The 18,224-nt window shown below is 53.5% G+C and overlaps 1 long non-coding RNA gene across 1 annotated transcript; it reads right to left on the bottom strand.

Moving 5' to 3' along the window:
- Nucleotides 1-123: 123 nt before the first annotated feature.
- Nucleotides 124-1,162, bottom strand: LOC119092130 (uncharacterized). The gene is made up of 2 exons (XR_005093506.1): nucleotides 686-1,162; nucleotides 124-336 (listed from the first exon to the last, which is right to left on the bottom strand). It is a non-coding gene; the product is annotated as an uncharacterized LOC119092130 (long non-coding RNA).
- Between the last annotated feature and the right edge of the window lie 17,062 nt (nucleotides 1,163-18,224).

Here is an 18,224-nt window from a genome sequence, read left to right as displayed (position 1 = left end):
AAAGGGGCTACTGTCTGCAGCAACCCCACGTCTTTTCAGCCCTATCTGCCATTCTTTCATACCCAGGGTTCCATCTGTCCTCCAAGTAACACTTGTTGCAAGTATAGCCAATTCAAACACCAATGCTGGGTCACCAAGAGATGTATTATTTGTACACAGCAGTCGCAGCAAGGCATTGGCGGATGGCTGATGTACAGTCTGCAGCACGCTCATGCCACACCATACCGCTTGCGCCGGAGCGCAGGCGGCAGCTTTTCTTCCACACGAGCGGCTGGGGCCTCCACTGCCAGCAGCTGGTCTTCTCCCAAGCTGCCCAGGTAGAGCAGGTGGCGGTACCTGCAGACACCAGCCATGATCAGGACCTTGACCAACCAGCTTAGTGACCAGGGCACAAAACAGATTTTAACCTGGTGATGTCGGGCCACTAGGCTTTGACATCAGCACTAAAGACAACTTCATGTTCTGAGGCAAACATCAGCTTTCCACCATCCTGTGATACATTATACTGCATGGCAAGCATGCCATTGATAAAGAATGAGAGCCATCATGAACTTAGGTCACTGGAATGCTCCATCACCTTTCCATTAATGAGCTGGCTGTCATCAACGCAAAAAAGCGCAAGCAACCACACCCTACCAATACATGCGAAAGGCCATACGATGCCTTGGAAAGATCGCAAACGTACTTGTCGGTGATAACAACGCTGTTGTCCGGCCCGGCCGGCTGATCCACCTCGGTGACCTTCCGGCGCCCCTTGGCGGAGCGGGCCCTCTTCTTGTCCAAGCCGCCCTCCTCTCCGGCGGCCGCGTCCAGCGCGCATACGCCGCTGTCATCGTGCAGCAGCACGCGGGTGCCGCACCCGCTGAAGGCCACGTGGCGCACAGGCAGCGCGCGGCGGCGCCACGCCTCCGGCACGTGGCCGGCCGCCCAGCGTGACCAGGTGGTGAAGTGGCCTTCGTCGGTGTCGAACTCGACGAGCGCGCGGTCGGCGTAGGCCACCAGGAGGCGGGCAGCGTCGGCAGGCCGGAATGCCAGCGCCGTGGCCGGGGCCGCGTGGCGCGGCAGCCGCGCCACTACGGCTGCCTCTGCCAGGTCCCACACCAGCACACCGCCGTCTCGATCGGCCAGCGCCACGCGCCGGCCGTCCGCGCTCAGCGTCAGCAGATGCAGCGGTCCGGCCGGCGCCGCCTCCTCGTCCGGCTCGTCCTCGTCGTCGGGCGCGCGGCCGTCGGCCGGGCCGAGCTCATCCGCCTGCACTTCGTCACAGCCAGCGGCGGCGAGCCGCAGTCGCACCAGCCGGCCGTCGGCGGCCAGCAGCACCAACCAGCCGGCGTCGGGCGTGAACCGTAGCTGGTGGGCGGCGCCGGCGGCCGGCGCTGGCAGGCTGCGCACGCGCTGCAGACTGGGCCGCGGCCCAGACACGTCCAGCCGGTGCAGCCGCAGCCGCGTCTGCGTCGAGTAGGCCAGCCAGCCGGCGTCGGCCGACACGGCGGCGCAGAGCAGCGTCTCGCCGCGCCGGCAGGCCAGCTGCAGCAGCTGCAGCGGCGTCGCCGCGTCGCCGGCCGCCGGCAGCCGCCACAGCTGCAGGCCGGCGTCAGTAGCCGTCACCAGGCCGGGCAGCGCCGGCGCCGGCAGCACGTTGCCCAGCTGACGGCGGCACAATGACGTCACAGGCGGCATGTCACACGGTTCACAGGTACTATGAACAGGTACTATGGCCATATGAACAATACCTGCAGACATACGCCACTCGGGAACTTGGAGTCATACGGAACCAAAAAATACAATATACGGCACGGGTGCAGACAAATAAGGACGTTATGTACAGAAATATTTATGAAAAAGCAGCTCTCGACCAAGACGTTAACTATCTGGCAAAAAACGCATGCAATTTATAAGAACATCAGTTAACATAAAAAGTCAACCTTGAAGAATTCCTTTGAGAAAGAACATAGCACCATATAATCCTACGTGAAGGCCCCAGTGGTTACCTGTGGGAGCGGAGACGTCCGGATGGTGTCCTTGTTACTTCCCTGCATGTCAAACACCAGAGCTGCGTCCACACCTGCAAATGGAGTGGAAGAAAACATTCCACATGCGACAGCGTCGCGGCAGGTACCAGATATATTGGAAAAAGCTCGCCTTCTCATTATGGGTAAGCAAAAAGGCGTTCTAAATAGCAAGTCTACTCGGAAAATATACTCAAAACCTTTTCACCTGATAACGCCATGAAATGCTTTCATGATGTAAGAGTCACTGCCAGAGTTGCCCCTTTTACGCACAGCATTGCACACCTGGGGCACTTCTACGCGCTGCTGGGTGACGATTTTGGTTTATGCGTTTAAATCAAACCCGCGAGCATGATAGCTGGGTGTTTTGACTTTCGCTCGCTGTGTCCTTTTATGGTTTTCAACGATGGCAAGTCCCTTACTTGCATTTGAAGTTTTGGTTACAGCGCTTTCTTAAGTTACTCGACTACCAGCCCCACGTCTGTTATATCTAGTGGCCCAAATATCTGCGCCATCTATGGCAAAACGCGTTCACCCGAACCTCTAATTCCCTTTCCTGCCTTCTCTTGAACCTTCGCGACGCCCCACTTGTCCGGGGCAGGCTACATGCGCCAGCAACGAGTGGATGCTGCTCCAGCAAAGTTTCGCCCTCAAGCCTGCGCCGAGCACTTCGTCACTAAACTTTGAAATAGTTTCAATTTCGGGATAAATCGTGTGAAATCGTGTACGTTCCTTTGACGGAAAAAGGTCGGACATTGCATCACATCCCAGCGTAATCCCCACCAAATCGCCATGTTCCCGGGATCCATTCCAATCTAACAGCAACGCAAAACGAAGGTTTACTCACACTCCTAAAACGGAGAATGCCACATTTGTTGTACCTTTCATTTAAAGTTTGACCAAGCGCGTACGATCAGGCAATACCAGTTTCTCAAAATTGTTCTGAATAGCCCAGAATTTAGATCTGAAGGAGCCGCTCCCGCGGAAGAAATGGCAATGGACTCTCCGCTCACTACGAAAGTAATACATTTAATTTGCCGAGTATTTTCCAGCGTGCGCGTGATGTAATTTTTGCAACACATTAAGTTCTCCACGTGTTTGTACAATAAATGCTATGAAAGCTTGCAACACTCTATTTAAACAAAAATGGTACACAAACATGAAGCTATCATCCCGCGAATTCAACGAAACGCTACGCTATAACTTTTATTTATCCCGTGGTGTTTACCACGTTGGCTCTTTCCCGGGCGCACATCGACTTTGGGAATGGGAGTACCACACGGTCCATGGTGACGCACTGGTTCAAACTTTGACCAATGCACTTTTCGGTAACAGGCCCCTGCCGCCCGTTGGGCTAATCACAAACGTTCTTTTATTTGCACCAGTGCAGATACCACGGCGGTTTTCATGACAACGGCGGGCGCGACAACCGCAGGGAAGAAGCGTAGTGCTGTAAGTGCTCACAGCGTAACTTGAGCTCGAAAATAATTAAACTTAGCATCCTGATGTCTTGACGGTGCTCCAGTGGCAATACCGAGCGTTATTATAAGACGTCACCGGTCCTGAGGTTTCACTAAAGCGTGAATGTAAAGTGCGCCCTGAAGGCGGAACAATCCCTTTAAATAGCTTGTAGCCACCAAACAGTTGTGTTTGGGTTACAGGGCAGCTTCAGGCGTCGCAGACAATGCAGCTTCGTAATGATTGCAAGAACTCCAGACGGCCAACACCCACATACCAAAACTACTTGTGTGTTAAGTCAAAAACATACTTTATGAAACACCTGCGAAATAACTTAACTCTTGGCAATAGCAATTTGACCAACTAAGGTAACTAACTTAAATATTGGTAATAATGCCTCTAGGTAATTCCAGAATGCTGCGCGCACTTCGGTACACTGGATTTACAAAATGAATCCCATCACATCAGCCAGCGGTGGGACGCTTCTAGCCTGCCGAGATCAGCCAGCGGTGGGACGCTTCTAGCCTGCCGAGACCAGCAAGCGGTCGGTCGCTTCCCACCTGCCGAGATCAGCCAGCGGTCGGTCGCTTCCCACCTGCCGAGATCAGCCAGCGGTGGGCCGCTTCTCACCTGCCGAGATCAGCCAGCGGTCGGCGCCGATCAGCACACGCACGTCGCGCACGTGCAGCTGCACGCGCGTCGAGCGCACCCAGGAGGCGGCGGCGCCGCGGGCGCCCACCACCCGATCGAAGCGCGCAATGGTGGGATCGACGCCGGCGGCGAACACGGCGTCGCCGCCGGCGCCGACCGCCACCGCCAGCACATCTGCCTTGTGGGAGCTGAGAGAGATGTGCAGAGCGCCTAGCCGGCCGTTCCAAAACGAGACGCGGCCCCTGTCGGCGACAGGCGGGCAGTGAGCGCGGCGCGCGGCAATGTGACACGGTAGCAGTGCGACAGGGGTGGGAGGAGGCGGGGCTGTCGCATCGAGTTGCAGTCACCTTGATTGAGGCATACGAAAAGAGCGCACTACAAGGCACGCTGGCAGTAGAGCGTCATTTTGACCACCCGGTTTGAGCAACAACACGACACGGGTAACGTTTGGTCCGTTTAATTCCACAACGCAACACGGGTAACGTTTGGTCCGTTTAATTCCACGCTCAACACCGAACACGAGCGAATATAGGGCGAGGCGACAACACTGTGTAGCTGTGTACTGTGTACCTTTACCATACCATTGTAATGCTGTGTACCATTCCTTTGTGCACCATGCCATGTACCATTCACCGTTTTGATTATCACATCCTCCCGCGCCTACAGCCGCGAGCGTCTACGCGCCGGCGCGGCCGCCGGCAGCCCACATAGCAGTCCGCCAGCCGCACGGACCTGGAGTCGCCGGTGACGAGCGTCATGTCGGACAGCAACGCCACGCTCCAGACGAGCGTCTCGCGCCGGCCGGGCCGGCGGCCGACGGCGATGCGCGACAGCAGCGCCCCCGTCTCGACGTCGTGCAGGCACGCCGTGTTGACGGAGCCGGCCGCCAGGTGTCGCCCATCCGGGTGCCAGGCCACACTCAAGATCCGGCGCTCCTGTGGAACACGGCAGGCAGGCGTGACGCTGGGGGAGGAGGGCAGGTGGTCGGGAGCGGTGGGGACCAGAGTATGGGACAGAGCAATTACAGCGCTGGTTACCAGAGTAGATTTGGTTATAAGAACTTTGAGCCCCACCATATAGGGGTGAGTTCCACTCCAGACAGTTTCTTAGATGGATGTAGTTTCACGAAGTGAAACAAAAGGGGCAAGAGAAATTGTAAAAAATGGGAAAAATGAAAAAAAAAACAAATGAAAAAGGCTGAACAGTGAAAAATGATTATGCCTACCCATGAAAATTGCTTATAAACAGATGTTTCCTCAAACTTTGCCCATTTGTTCCCAAAGTTATGGGAACTAGAACAGAGTGGGGGAGAGATGAAGCCCCCACCACACTAAATGAGTTGTGCACACATGCATTCTTTCTTGCTACCCTTCCACATACAGACAAGCTAAAGCCACACTGATTAAAAAAAAATATATCACCCCCACACAGCTACCAGCTAGCAAACAGTTGTAGCACATCCCATGAGTGGCATACATCCACAGCTGTGCATCACACCGCAGCCAGCAGTCCGACAGCAGCAACAGCGACAGACCTGCTTGGTGAGCTTCCTCTCAAAGACGAGACCCTCGTCGCCGAGCCGGTGCAGCACCACCTGGCCATCCTCAGTGCCAGCAGCCAGCTGATGGCAGCTAGGCTCAGCTGCCATGCACCAGGCGGCACCCCCGCTCACTGCCGTGCTGCCTGTTGCCTCCAGGCCGTGGCCGCCATGCTCCAGCAGGTGACCATGCAGGCCAGTGGAGAAGAGGCGCCCGGCACACCAGGCCAGCGCCTCCACGCTGGCACCGGGCGCTGCTGGCAGGCGCGCCTGCAGCACAGGCGCGCCACGCAGTGCCAGTGCGCAGCCCACATCCCACAGCTCAACTGAGTTGTCCGATCTGTGGCAGCCAGGCAACAGCAGTGAAAATGCATCAGAATAAGTCAACCGCTCCATGAGGTTAAGAACAATGTATTGAAGTCACATATCATGCTAGAAGCAAAAAACTGTTGGGTTCCTTCTTTGAAAATCTAATAGTTTGTTGGCAATCACATGGAAATTGATGCAAGAAGTTTAAACACACAACATCTGACTTGATTCTTTAATATTTGACAACTACAGCTACACAGAGTGGGTATCACATCACATGATTAGGAGTAAATGGGTTGCTAATATTCACCTGGAAATGGCTAGCTTCTTGGTGTCATTGTTCAGGGCACCACAATGTATTGCCTTAGGTTCAGGTATGAAAAACCTGACTGTGTGTGTGTGGAAAGAAGGCATTTCTATGCCCAGGGTCACAATTTGACATTAACAAACAGCATGCCAGATATATATCAGCTAGACTATACTGAAATGCAACAATGCAGGTACAGTTACTGGTCGCTTGTTTGAGACTGCCTTGAGTGTGTACTCATAGACCAGTGGCAATGTTTAAAACTGGGCACTGTGACTTTCTGGTATGCTTCAAAGATGACTTGATATATTTGATAGTGTACATTAATGTTTCCAAATAGGGTCAAAGTACCATGTTCTATCTCATACAGGAGCTTATTGCAGCCTCTTGGTTTTCCCTTTCTATCTGAAAACAGGTGAGAATAAAATAAGATCAGGCTACAACATGTGCACAGACAACATTTTAGCAATGCAACTAGTGGATGCCTAAATGCTTGGACACAATGTCAGGCTTAATTCTTCAATCAGCAACCTCTAAGCCTACTCAAGGCAGAGCATGTGGCTTCAAGGTGCCCTAGCACTCAATATTTGCCATTGGCTGGTATGGTCTGCAGCTGGTGGCAACAGCCACTCAGATGAGGCCAGAGGATGGGGCAGATGGTGCTGAGCACTGCAGCACACTTCTTAGGCTAAAAGTTGAATACCTACAAGCTGTAAACCTTCAGGACCAAGGTTTAGTGCAATGCCCCACCAATTTCACCAAATAAAACCAAATGTTTCAAGGTATGTACCACACCAAATTCAAACAATTTGCTAAAATACAATTTTAGCCCTAGTAATTTTTCACACAACATTAAGACTTCACAGCTTTTTTACTTTAAGTGCATATGGGACCCTCATTCTCCATCTTCAGTGCACCAAAATGTAAGTATCTGGTGAAGAGGATGGATTTTTTGCAGGCTGGACTAGAAAAACGGCCTGAAAGGCTGTGATCCCCACCTTGGAAAAACCTCCAGACCAGACATGTGACCGAAAAACTCAGAAACCACTTGTACAAAAAAATATCTGAAAATTCGGCCCCATTTGGAACAGCCCGAGTTAGGCGCACGCGTTCGAAGATTCAGCGCACAGATAACGCGTAGGTTACGTGCTCATAGGAGAATGGGCACGCGACGCAGGGGATGGCTTCTATGCAGACTGGCCTGTCTCCCCAGCCCAAAGCCCCGCGGCGTTGTTGTGATAATGAAGAACGCCGGCCACCCTCTTCCCAGCGCACCCCCACACTCACCTCCCCGCCCGCACGCATCTCCCGCGACACACCGCAGCCCCCCTCCACGTGCGCCACGTGCTGTGGCGGTACCGCGTTGGAAACGTCGACAGCATTTAAGGTATTGAACATTAAATTTAGATTTCAAGAAATAGTCAGCTATTTAATCCATTTTGATGACGTAGAGAGGCGTCATCGCCTATGGCGAATAGCCGTCACCACAGAAGACGCCAATTTGTGTAGAGAATGCGATTCAAAATATGACGCAGAATGACGCATTGACGTAAACATGATGCAAAACTGTTCGACAGCAAACACTTGCTGGGCGAATGATGTGCATGGCATCCGCATCTCACGTTACTGACGCCATGAAACACTTAAAGAAATGGGCGTTAACATTGGTCCAGCTACAAAACATTCGCTGCACGTACATTAAGAACACATTGGTTCAATCGAGGAGTTTTGAATAGTGCGAGGGGTTAGAATGCTGTGCCAACGGCTGCCTGGACATGGGCCCTACGTATGACGCGTTTGGCACCGGCTAGACGCAACTTGGGCACCACATTTTAGAAAGGCATGAAATCGCATACATCACGACTATTGTTAGCCATTTTATCTCAGTGATTTTCAAAATAATTGCAAATGTCGCCAGTGGATATAAATTCAACTTTGCAGCCCGTTGAGGACACTGAAAGGCTTACAACCCAAATGGTCCGTGCAGTGATCGTAGAATATGGAAGCATATCAAAATTTGCAAGTTAACGGACAAAACTATGTGCAATCATCGACTACTTAGTATTGAACTTGGCGCAGAAAAGGGTCGCCTTCGGCCGTGCTCCACTGTCAGGGGAGTAGTTTCCTTTTCAGTTGGGAGAAGTTTTAACGCCTCCCATATCAACTCAGGCCTCAGCCTCCCCCCCCCCCCCCACACACACAACATTAAGATGGGCTACAGCTCCTCCAGCCTTGAGAAGAAAGTGGGCTAAATATGGAGATAATTTTTGCTCTTCAGCCCCCTCTCCTCCTTGAGACATTTTGTGAAACTACGCCTTGGCCCCCTATCGGTACATCTTTGACCGCAGTTCCCGAATGTTAGCCCCCACCTTTCCAATGACGTGTGTGTGGAAAGTGAAGCTCCACGCGCATCATCCACCAAGTCACTGAACGGTGGCGCGTCAGGAGACCTATGTCCAGGAAGCCTTTGCTCCCCCAGCCATATGCCCAGGAGGCCTACGTCCACCGGACCTACGGCCAGGAGACCTACGCTCACGAGGCCTACGCTCACGAAACCAAGGTCCGGAAGACCTGTGCTCACGAGACCTATGCCCAGGAGACCTACGCTCACTGGACCTACGCGCATGATACCTACGATGACATCATTCCCAAATTATCGAGTCCCTCTTGGCTGGTCGGCTGCCACCTGTCATGGGGAGGGTAAACGAATATCGATTGTTGAAGGCGCGAGATATCGATGCCTGCTGTTCCATAGCTCCTCGTCTCATTTCGCCACCGTTACGAAAAAAGTGTGCATGTGTGACTGATGCCCATGTTGGTCGGCCTAAGCGTCCGGATAATTACAATGTGCGTGTGATTTTTGCATACCGTCCACTGACAGCTATGGCCGGGAGGCGCTGCAATGATGCTCCCGTCCCAAATTTGCTGCAACGTTTTTAGAATGTGCTCACGAATTTCGAACTTTTCTGGTGTTTTGAGACCTTTGAAAGAAACCTGCCTTGTGACATGAGATGAAGTTCTGTGCTTTTGGAGTATGGCTCACTATGCTGAGAACTCGATGGAAAACTAAAAATATATTCAGCGCATGGCGCCTAAACTCAGTAGCCGTTGAAGGGTCTGCGGACTTTGAACTGGGGAGCCGGTGATGCGGCTTTGTCGCAGACCAGACCAGGCCAGAGGTCTCGTCGGGGTGTCTGCTGAACTGTCATTGATGACGGGTGATCTGAACACTTCCTGGCGTACCTCTTCCAATTCCCCCGAAACCTGAGAAAAGCTTCCCACCCTTCCAGGAACGGTCCTTTCATTCTGAGCGTGCGGGGAGGAGGCAAGGGGAGGGAGCGAGCGGCCGGGGTGGTAATACCCGGCTGTTCGGTCTTGCCCGAGACGTTGGCAATGGAAGTCAGTGGCGGATCCAGGATTTCGTCTGATGGGTCACCACGCAAAACTGTGGGCCTCTGAGAAGTTCGCGGCCCCTCCAAGACAAAAAGAATCGGATTTTGGCCATTAAATTCTCAGATTTTTCCTTCCCATTTTGTATGAGAAAACTGAGTGCGCCTTTGCGCAACCCTTGCACACGAAGAGTCGAAAACGCCGCCCCCGCGCGGTATGTGGAATCTCACCTCCGCCGGTATGGTCTCGACTGTAAGCCAGCCGTGCGGCTGTCCGACGGCGCCCGTGTGCTCGGACTGCTCGTTGAGGAGAAGCGAGGACGGCTCGTGTGGCGGAGGGACAGCGAAGTGACTGACGCGCCGCGACCACTGACTAAACGGAGTGTACTCTCCCTGTGTGGCCGCCTGATCGCCCATCCGCTGGTCTGCGGGTGGCTTCGACCCGCGACTTCCTTCGTTAAGTGTCCGACAAGCTCAGTGCCAACATCGTGGGATGAGGAAGTGAAAGACGCACGCGTGATCGGGATGGTGGAAGAGATGCTGCACCGTGCGGCAGAGGCTGACCCCGCGGGAGGACGGTGGGACGTGGACGGTACCGTGGCGAGAGTGTGGGTGGACGCTAGTGCGTTGGCACTGGGAGCGGCCCTGGAGGTGAACGGGGAGATAGTGGAAGACGGGAGCTGGCTCCGACGCGACGAGTGTGTGCACATTAGCATGGCCGAGATGGACGCTGTGCTGAAAGGCATAAATTTGGCCATCGTGTGGGGAGCCAAGACTGTGGAGGTGCTGACTGACTCTCGGTCCGTGTACCGCTGGGTCTCCGACGCGCTCTCGGGCAAAGCTCGGGTGAGGGCAAAGGCGGCTAGCGAAATGCTGACTCGCCGGCGCCTGCAGACCTTCATGTCGACCATCGAGGAGAACGAGCTGGTAGTGAGGGTCAGCTTTGTGAGCTCCAGTGAGAACAAGGCTGATGTTCTCACTCGAGTGCCGCAGAAGTGACTGTCGGCCGCGTCCAACGGTGTCACCTGCGCCGCCGTCTCCAGTGACGAGCTGGCGGAGGAGCTGTCAGAAATCCGCAGAGTGCATGAACTCTCTGGACACCCAAGAGCTAAGCGCACCCTGTATTTCTGCAGGCGCGCCCGGCCGATGACGACAGTGACCAAGCGTCAATGCAGCATTTGGAGACTTCGCGCGGCGGTGGGGGCTCGCGGTCCGGTTCCGTGCAGCTCATGCACCGTCTGGAAACGGGGCGGTGGAACGATGCCACCGAACGGTGAAATCTGTCGTAGATCGGTCACAGTGTTCGGTAGCTGAAGCCGTCTATATGTACAATGTGACACCGAAGGGCGGGATGGGACATGAGACTGCGCCCACGAGCGCAGTACACCGGTGCGAGCTGCGCGTGCGCGGAATTGACAGAGCGGTGGATGGGCCGAGCGTAGTGGTATGTGAGTTTGGTGTTGGCGACAGTGTGTGGGTGCGGGACCCCAGCCGCCGATGTGATAAACAGCGTTCGCTCGGCACCGTCCCCAAAGTGCTGTCCGCGCAGACTGTGGAGGTCAACAGGATGCCTCGGCACGTGCGCGACCCACATGTCGCCAGGGTGGAGCGAGATGACGCGAGTGAGGATAGGGGTCGGGGGGGGGGGGGGGGTAAGGCGGAAGGCTCTAATGTAGACGAGCCGAGCGTGTTCCAAATAGCGGCTCCGCGTGTGGATCAGGGTGCAAAAACGAGGTTAGGGAAGCCGGGACGCCGGAAGCAGAGCCAGGAACGGGAGGGAATATTGAGGGCCTGGCAGTTGACGGTCATGATGTGAGCCGAGAGCCGCAGCCGCCGAGGAGGAGTTGTCGTGGTGTGCGGCAGCGCGCCCGTTGAACCATGTGCCAATGAGACGCGTTATATGATGTGTATGCCCCTGTGTATGATGTGTGATGTGTTGTGATCTAAGATCAGGGGGGAGTGTGCTGTGTGTGCGCCGAGTCGGCCGGCCGATACGTGTGGGTCGTCTCCTCAGCCCTGTCTGGCTGCTGAGTCAGCTGACTGCCGCCCGGACCGGCTGGCGCGGCGACAGTGGGAGAAAGGACAGGCGCGGGAGAGGTGCGCAGGGAGGTGCCGGTCACGTTTCAAATACAGTCAGCCGCGCTCTTCTTTGTTTCGTTATCTTACACACCAATTAGTAGTAACGCTGATCCAGAAATATGCAACAAAGCAGCCATGTGATCAGCTTGCAGCCAGTCACGCGGGAGACAGCCGGGCCAGGGCAGTGGCCGCCGATGGCGGGCGCAAGCAGGGCCCAGATAAGGAATATATGCCAGAACGGCCTTCATTCTGAGGCTTGGTTTTTAAAGTAGAATCTCCTGTTTTATGACTTGTGTCACTTTTGGGGACAGTTTCAAGCTTCCGACTTTGTTTCCGCCAAAAATGCTGCGACAAGTCATCTCTTGAGAAGCAGCCAGTGGAATGAAGGCGCATGAAAAATCTGTCGTATTGTGAGCCATCGATTCACTTTAAAAGCATCACCGGCCTGTTTCCAGGCCGTATTTTGGTATCTACTCTGTGGAGGCAGATGCCCCCTCAATGACCTAGATTGCCTACCTGCTTGTGGAATTTCGCCTCCCCATGAAAGACAATATTGAAATCGAGGAATAGCTCTGGTGAGCTGAATATCCTTATTTGCCGAATGGCACATATGAGTCGAAAAGGCAAGATTGTGCACCAGTGAGAACTAGCTCTGGATGCATGTCTAGCGTAGCAGCCATGACATTTGAATCAGAGGCGATAACAAACTCCATCTCTACCCCGCCCCCCCTTGGTCAACAGGCTTGCTTTGTCAGAAAAAGTCCTGAGTACGCCCCTAAGCTTGGTCCTCTCCACTAGTAGGGACGTAGTAGGAAAAACGTAGTGAAAAAAACGTAGGAACGTTTTTAAAAACGTTCATTCGCTGATGCACCAATTGCCCATTGCTGATAACGTTTTTTATACCATTTTTATCAATTGTCTCTCCATCCCTCCTCCCTCTCCCTCTCTCTCTCTCTCTCTCTCTCTCTCTCTTCTTCTCTCTCTCTCTCTCTCTCTCTCTCTCTCTCTCTCTCTCTCTCTCTCTCTCTCTCTCTTCTCTCTCTCTCTCTTCTCTCTCTCTCTCTCTCTCTTCTCTCTTCTCTCTCCTTATCTCTCTCCTTCTCTCTCTCTTCTCTCTCTCTTCTCTCTCTCTCTCTCCTCTCTCATCTCTCTCTCTCTCTCTCTCTCTCTCCTCTCTCTCCCTCTCTCTCCTCTCTCCTCTCTCTCTCTCTCTCTTTCATCTCTTCTCTTCTCTCCTCTCTTCTTCCTCTCTCTCTCTCTCTCTTTATCCCTTTCTCTACCTCCTTAACCTTTGTTCCGGTTTTAACGGTGCCAAGGTGCCATGCGCACTAGGGTGTGTCATCAGTAACAAAACCAAGTGAGACAAATATGTTTGGTGCTGGAGCCCGAAAGAACACAGGTATACGCAAAGGTTGTTCCCCGAAAACATAAATTCGTGAGTCGCGAGTCGATTGAAATATCGACTTAAGCCGACGCCCGGCGTTGCAGTCACCCATCGCTGCGCGGCGTCCACCGCCACAGGTAACACCAAGCCGTGGGCGGCGAGCGACACAAAATACCTTCACGTAAAGAAACGATGCTACTGAGCGCCCCTTAAGCCGTCGTACGAGAATGTCCCGGTTTAAAGTCTAATATGCTGATCAGACATTGCCCGATTGATTCCATCTTGGTGGAAACTTTATGTGCTGTTGAGTGTTAGCTTGTACGAATATGCTGGTTAGTATTGTTTGAGACTTTCACTTTTCTAAGACAACTCACGTGATGCAAACAAAGCTAGGTGTAGGATATGACTCAGAATATATTATCTGGCGTACAACTTAATACATGCGGTAAGTTCTGCAGCCTGCACCACGGACGTAGAGGAGGGGGGGGGGCGGTAGGGTGACCCCATGCACATCTTGCCCCTTGCCGAGCCTGTGTAGTCGATGCACCGGCCCAAAAAGCAACTGCTCACAGACTGGAAACCCAAAACGCATGTTGGCAGAGATCGCACGGTAGCACAAATACCTTAGCAGCTGAGCTCCGCACATTGCCGAAGCTCCAGCTCCAGCCCCAGACGTCTTCGGCAGTGCGGCGCTGCGTCGCGCTCCTAGTGTGAGCCAGATAGGGCAAGATGGCCAGCGGTGCCTGCACTTTGTTCCGCAGCACGCAGTCGCTGAGGTTCCGCAGTGAGGGCTGTGTGACTGGTCCGTGCCAGGGAATCAGTTCGGTGTACCTCACGGCCTCGAAGTTTACCGCTGACATGACGAAGACCCTGGGCTGAAAAAGACCCTCGGTTTGCCGCTCACGAGCGGCGCGACGATCGGAACCGCCTGTTCGCGGACCATGCACTTCTCATCCACACCATGTCCAGCAGCAGCTGTTCCGTACGGGCCCAGTACACGTTGCGCTGGAGAACTGGCTGCACCGCGGCCTATGTGTGCTGCGTCAGGTCGCGGAGCAGCGCGATACTCCGGAACAAATTGCGTGAGACAAAGTCGCAGCCGTTGTTTTGCCAGATGGCGGATCATGCTGGCACATAGTGACCGACCACGCGCTGGACGACGTTCTTGGGAGCGCTGCTGAATGTCTCGGTAGACATGTGAACTAGGAGCCGACTGTATTGTCTTTGTATCGCTGAAATGAAAATCATTCGCATTTCCCTGCATTGTCGCATCCTCCCGAACTATCGTATGAAATGAACCCCTGTTGGCCTTGGTAGAATAAACAGTTTCCCCACCGGCCGTTACGATGCGTTTTATGGTTCGCACCGAGCCAGACCATACGCGAGCTGATCCAGCTCCATAAACACCACATTTGGCGACGAGGATGGGATTCGAACCCCGCGGGCAGCTCGAACCCAGCTCTTGAGAAGGAACTCCACTCGCTCCAGGAACAGGACATCATCGAACCTGTCACCGAACCGACGCCGTGGGTATCCCCAGTCGTGTGCGTCCCCAAACCCAAGGACCCGACAGCTATCCGCGTGTGTGTGGATATGCGCCGTGTGAATACCGCTATCCACAGAAAGAGACACCTCACTCCAACAGTAGACGACATCATCCATGACCTAAACGAAGCAAAGGTATTCCGAATACCTTTGCTTCCTTGCTTTGCTTCCGATCTTGCTGGCAGCAAGATCGGCCTACATTCAGGATATCATCAGTTGGTACTCCATCCGAGCAGCAGACCGATCACAGCCGTCTCAACTCACAAGGGTCTGTTCCGCTACAAGCGTCTCAGCTTTGGTGCGTGCTCAGCCAGCGAAGTCTTCCAGAACGTCATCCAGCATACGCTCAATGGCATTGAAGGAGTCCGCGACTTCTCTGACGATATCATCGTCTTCGGCTCAAACCAAGCCGAACACGACAGAGCCCTGACCAAGGTCATCCAAAGGCTGCATGAAAAAGGGCTGACCATCAACCGTGAGAAGTGCGCCTTCAACCAGAACAAACTGGCCTTCTTTGGCTACACCACCATCTCATCGGAGGGAACGTCAGCAGATCCCAAGAAGGCATCGGCGATCGTGAACAGCAAGGCACCAGAGAACCCATCGGAAGTATGAAGCTTCCTCGGTATGACGAACTACCTGTCACGGTTCATACCGAACTACGCCGACCTCACGAGCCCGCTGCGAGACCTCACCAAGAAAGACACTCCTTGGAAGTCGACTAGCAATCACGGGACCTCCTTTCAGAGACTCAAAGAAGCTCTGAGTAGCTCTTGAACGATGTCCTACTTCGATCAGAAGAAGGATACGTGCCTCATCGTAGACGCCAGTCCGCACGGACTCGGTACCATCCTGTGCCAGACTACACCTGAAAATCCTGAGGATATCAAGGTCATCGCGTTCGAAAGTCGTGCTCTGACCAGTGTGGAAAGCCGGTATTCGCAAACCGAGCGAGAAGCCCTCGCCATCGTCTGGGGATGCGAACACTTCCACCTGTACATACACGGTCAGAAGGTGAAAGTTGTAACGGACCACAAGTCGGTGCAACTCATGCGGAGCAACCCCGCGTCGAAGCCTCCAGCAAGGGTCGTGTGCCAGGGTCTGCGCCTGCAATCGTACGATCTCGAAATCGTTTACCGACCTGGGAAGGACAATCCAGCCGACTACATGTCACGCCATCCACTAACCAGCGATTCAAGCGACGGAATCACCCTGCCCGATCAGACGAAAGCCTTCATCGACTTCGTCATGAATTCTGCTGTACCAAAAGCCATGAATCTCGAGGAAATCCAGACCTATACCGCAAGAGATGGAACCTCCGGAAGGTCCTCGAGCTGGTGAAGTCAAACCAGTGGCACACCGTCACTCACCGACCTCAAGAAACCGGTCAAGACGATGTCGACTACGACGCCCTGAAATGCTTCGCAGCCATCCATGGAGATCTGACTGTCTCGGAAGACAACACCGTCATCCTTCGTGGAAATCGGCTGGCCATCCCCGCTGCGCTGCAAAGCAAGGCCATCACCCTGGCCCATCAAGGACACCAAGGCATCGTCAAGGCGAAGAAACTCCTGAGAGAGAAAGTGTGGTTCCAACGCATCGATGCACAAGTGGAAGCCACCATCAAGACCTGCACTGCATGCCGAGTCACCGAACCAGTTCGACAGAAGAAACCTCTTTAGATGTCGCCGCTCCCAACTGGACCATGGAAGGAGCTGTCTGCTGATTTCTGTGGACCCTTTCCATCGGGCGAATATCTCCTTGTTGTAATCGACGACTACTCGAGATTCCCGGCTGTCCGTACGACAAAATCAACATCTGCTCGTAACACCATCCCCATCCTGGACGACATCTTCTCGATGTTCGGGATTCCCGACGTCATGAGAACAGACAACGGACCCCCGTTCAATGGACATGAGTTCGCCCAGTTCGCGAACTACATCGGCCTCAAGCACCGCAAGATCACCCCGTTGTGGCCAAGAGCTAACGGAGAAGCAGAACGTTTCATGATAACTATATCAAAAGCTGTGAAAGCTGCTGTCGTTGAGCAACGCCCGATCAAGCAGGAAATGAACAAGTTTCTACGAAACTAACAATCGACACCGCACACCACTGCTCCGAAGAGCCCGGCTGAACTACTATACGGTCGCACAGTGAAGATTTTACTGCCGTCCCCGATGACGACACATTCGGAGGATGGAAAATTCCGCAAGACGGACGCAGCCGCGAAGAAGAGGATGAAAGGACAAGCTGACCGTGGAGCCAAGACAACGAATCTTCAAATCGGACACCAAATTCTGATCCCCGAATTCAGGAAGGGAAAGCTGACACCTCGGTTCCGCCCAGCGCCGTACGAAGTGACCGGAATCCAAGGCACCATGGTCACCGCATCACGTGGATGTCACCAGGTGACGAGAAACGCGTCGCTACTCAAAGCGCACCCGCACCTCCATGGACCGGACGCTGATCGCTCCAAAGAAGAGGACGAAGTACAGGAGATGGATGATATCCTAGAGTCCATGTGGCGCCACACCCCTATTCTCCGCGCCGCTACTGCGTCCTCCCACGCCATGACGTCGTCCCCGGCGCCAGTGTGTTCCCCGACCATGCGTCACCGCGCGCGGCGCCAGCCCGCGTGGATGAAGGACTATGTGTAAATAATAATCTGAAGAGGGGGAGGGATGCAGTGTCTATGTATCGTTGAAATGAAAATAATTCACATTCCCCTGTATTGTCATGCCCTCCCGGGCTACCATATAAAATGAACTCCTGTTGACCTTGGTAGAATAATCAGCTTCCCCACCAACCGCTTACCACGCGTTCTGTGGTTTGCACCGAACCAGACCATGCGCGAGATGATCCAGCTCCATAAACACCACACCGACCAGCGGCCAGTGTCGACCATCTGAAAACAAAATATGTTAGAACAATTCGCTACGAACTGAGCATTGGATCGTGCAAAAATGATCGCGCCTCTTTAGTGAATGTAACTATGCCGATATCCAGTCCGTCAAATGTGACGGAAAACATATTAACAAATATGCTAGTAAGCATGAACCAACCAGTAAATGATGACATACTACGGCACAAGATGTGATATATATATATATATATATATATATATATATATATATATACATATATCTCTCTCTCTCTCTCTCTCTCTCTCTCTCTCTCTCTCTCTCTCTCTCTCTCTCTCTCTCTCTCTATCTCTCTCTCTCTCTCTCTCTCTTTTATTTCTTGCTCATTGCTCTGTTGGGATGATGTCAATCCCTCTCGATCAATTTTGACACGCATTTTAGATCATGAATAGGGTTCGCTTCGTTGGTCCGCAGTACTCTGACTTCTACCGTCGCGTTCCTGACGATGGTATTAGTGAGACTCCTCTTCGTTACCTGATGAAGCTCAAGGCTTTCTCGTTGTCAGCAGCTGGTGGTGGGACAGTGGAGCCGGGTGGTCTGTCACAAAATGTTTTGCGCGCGACCGTGTAGCATTCGGCATGCTCATGCAAGTAACTGTTCGAAAGAAATGTTTCAGTGCCGGCAAAACTTAACTA

This window comes from Pollicipes pollicipes, unplaced genomic scaffold, assembly GCF_011947565.3.
Source record: "Pollicipes pollicipes isolate AB1234 unplaced genomic scaffold, Ppol_2.1 Scaffold_3447;HRSCAF=4054_pilon_pilon_pilon, whole genome shotgun sequence".
Classification (NCBI taxonomy): domain Eukaryota; kingdom Metazoa; phylum Arthropoda; class Thecostraca; order Pollicipedomorpha; family Pollicipedidae; genus Pollicipes; species Pollicipes pollicipes.
Note: the sequence above shows the minus strand (reverse complement) of the source record. Positions and strands in the feature narration are given on the sequence as shown.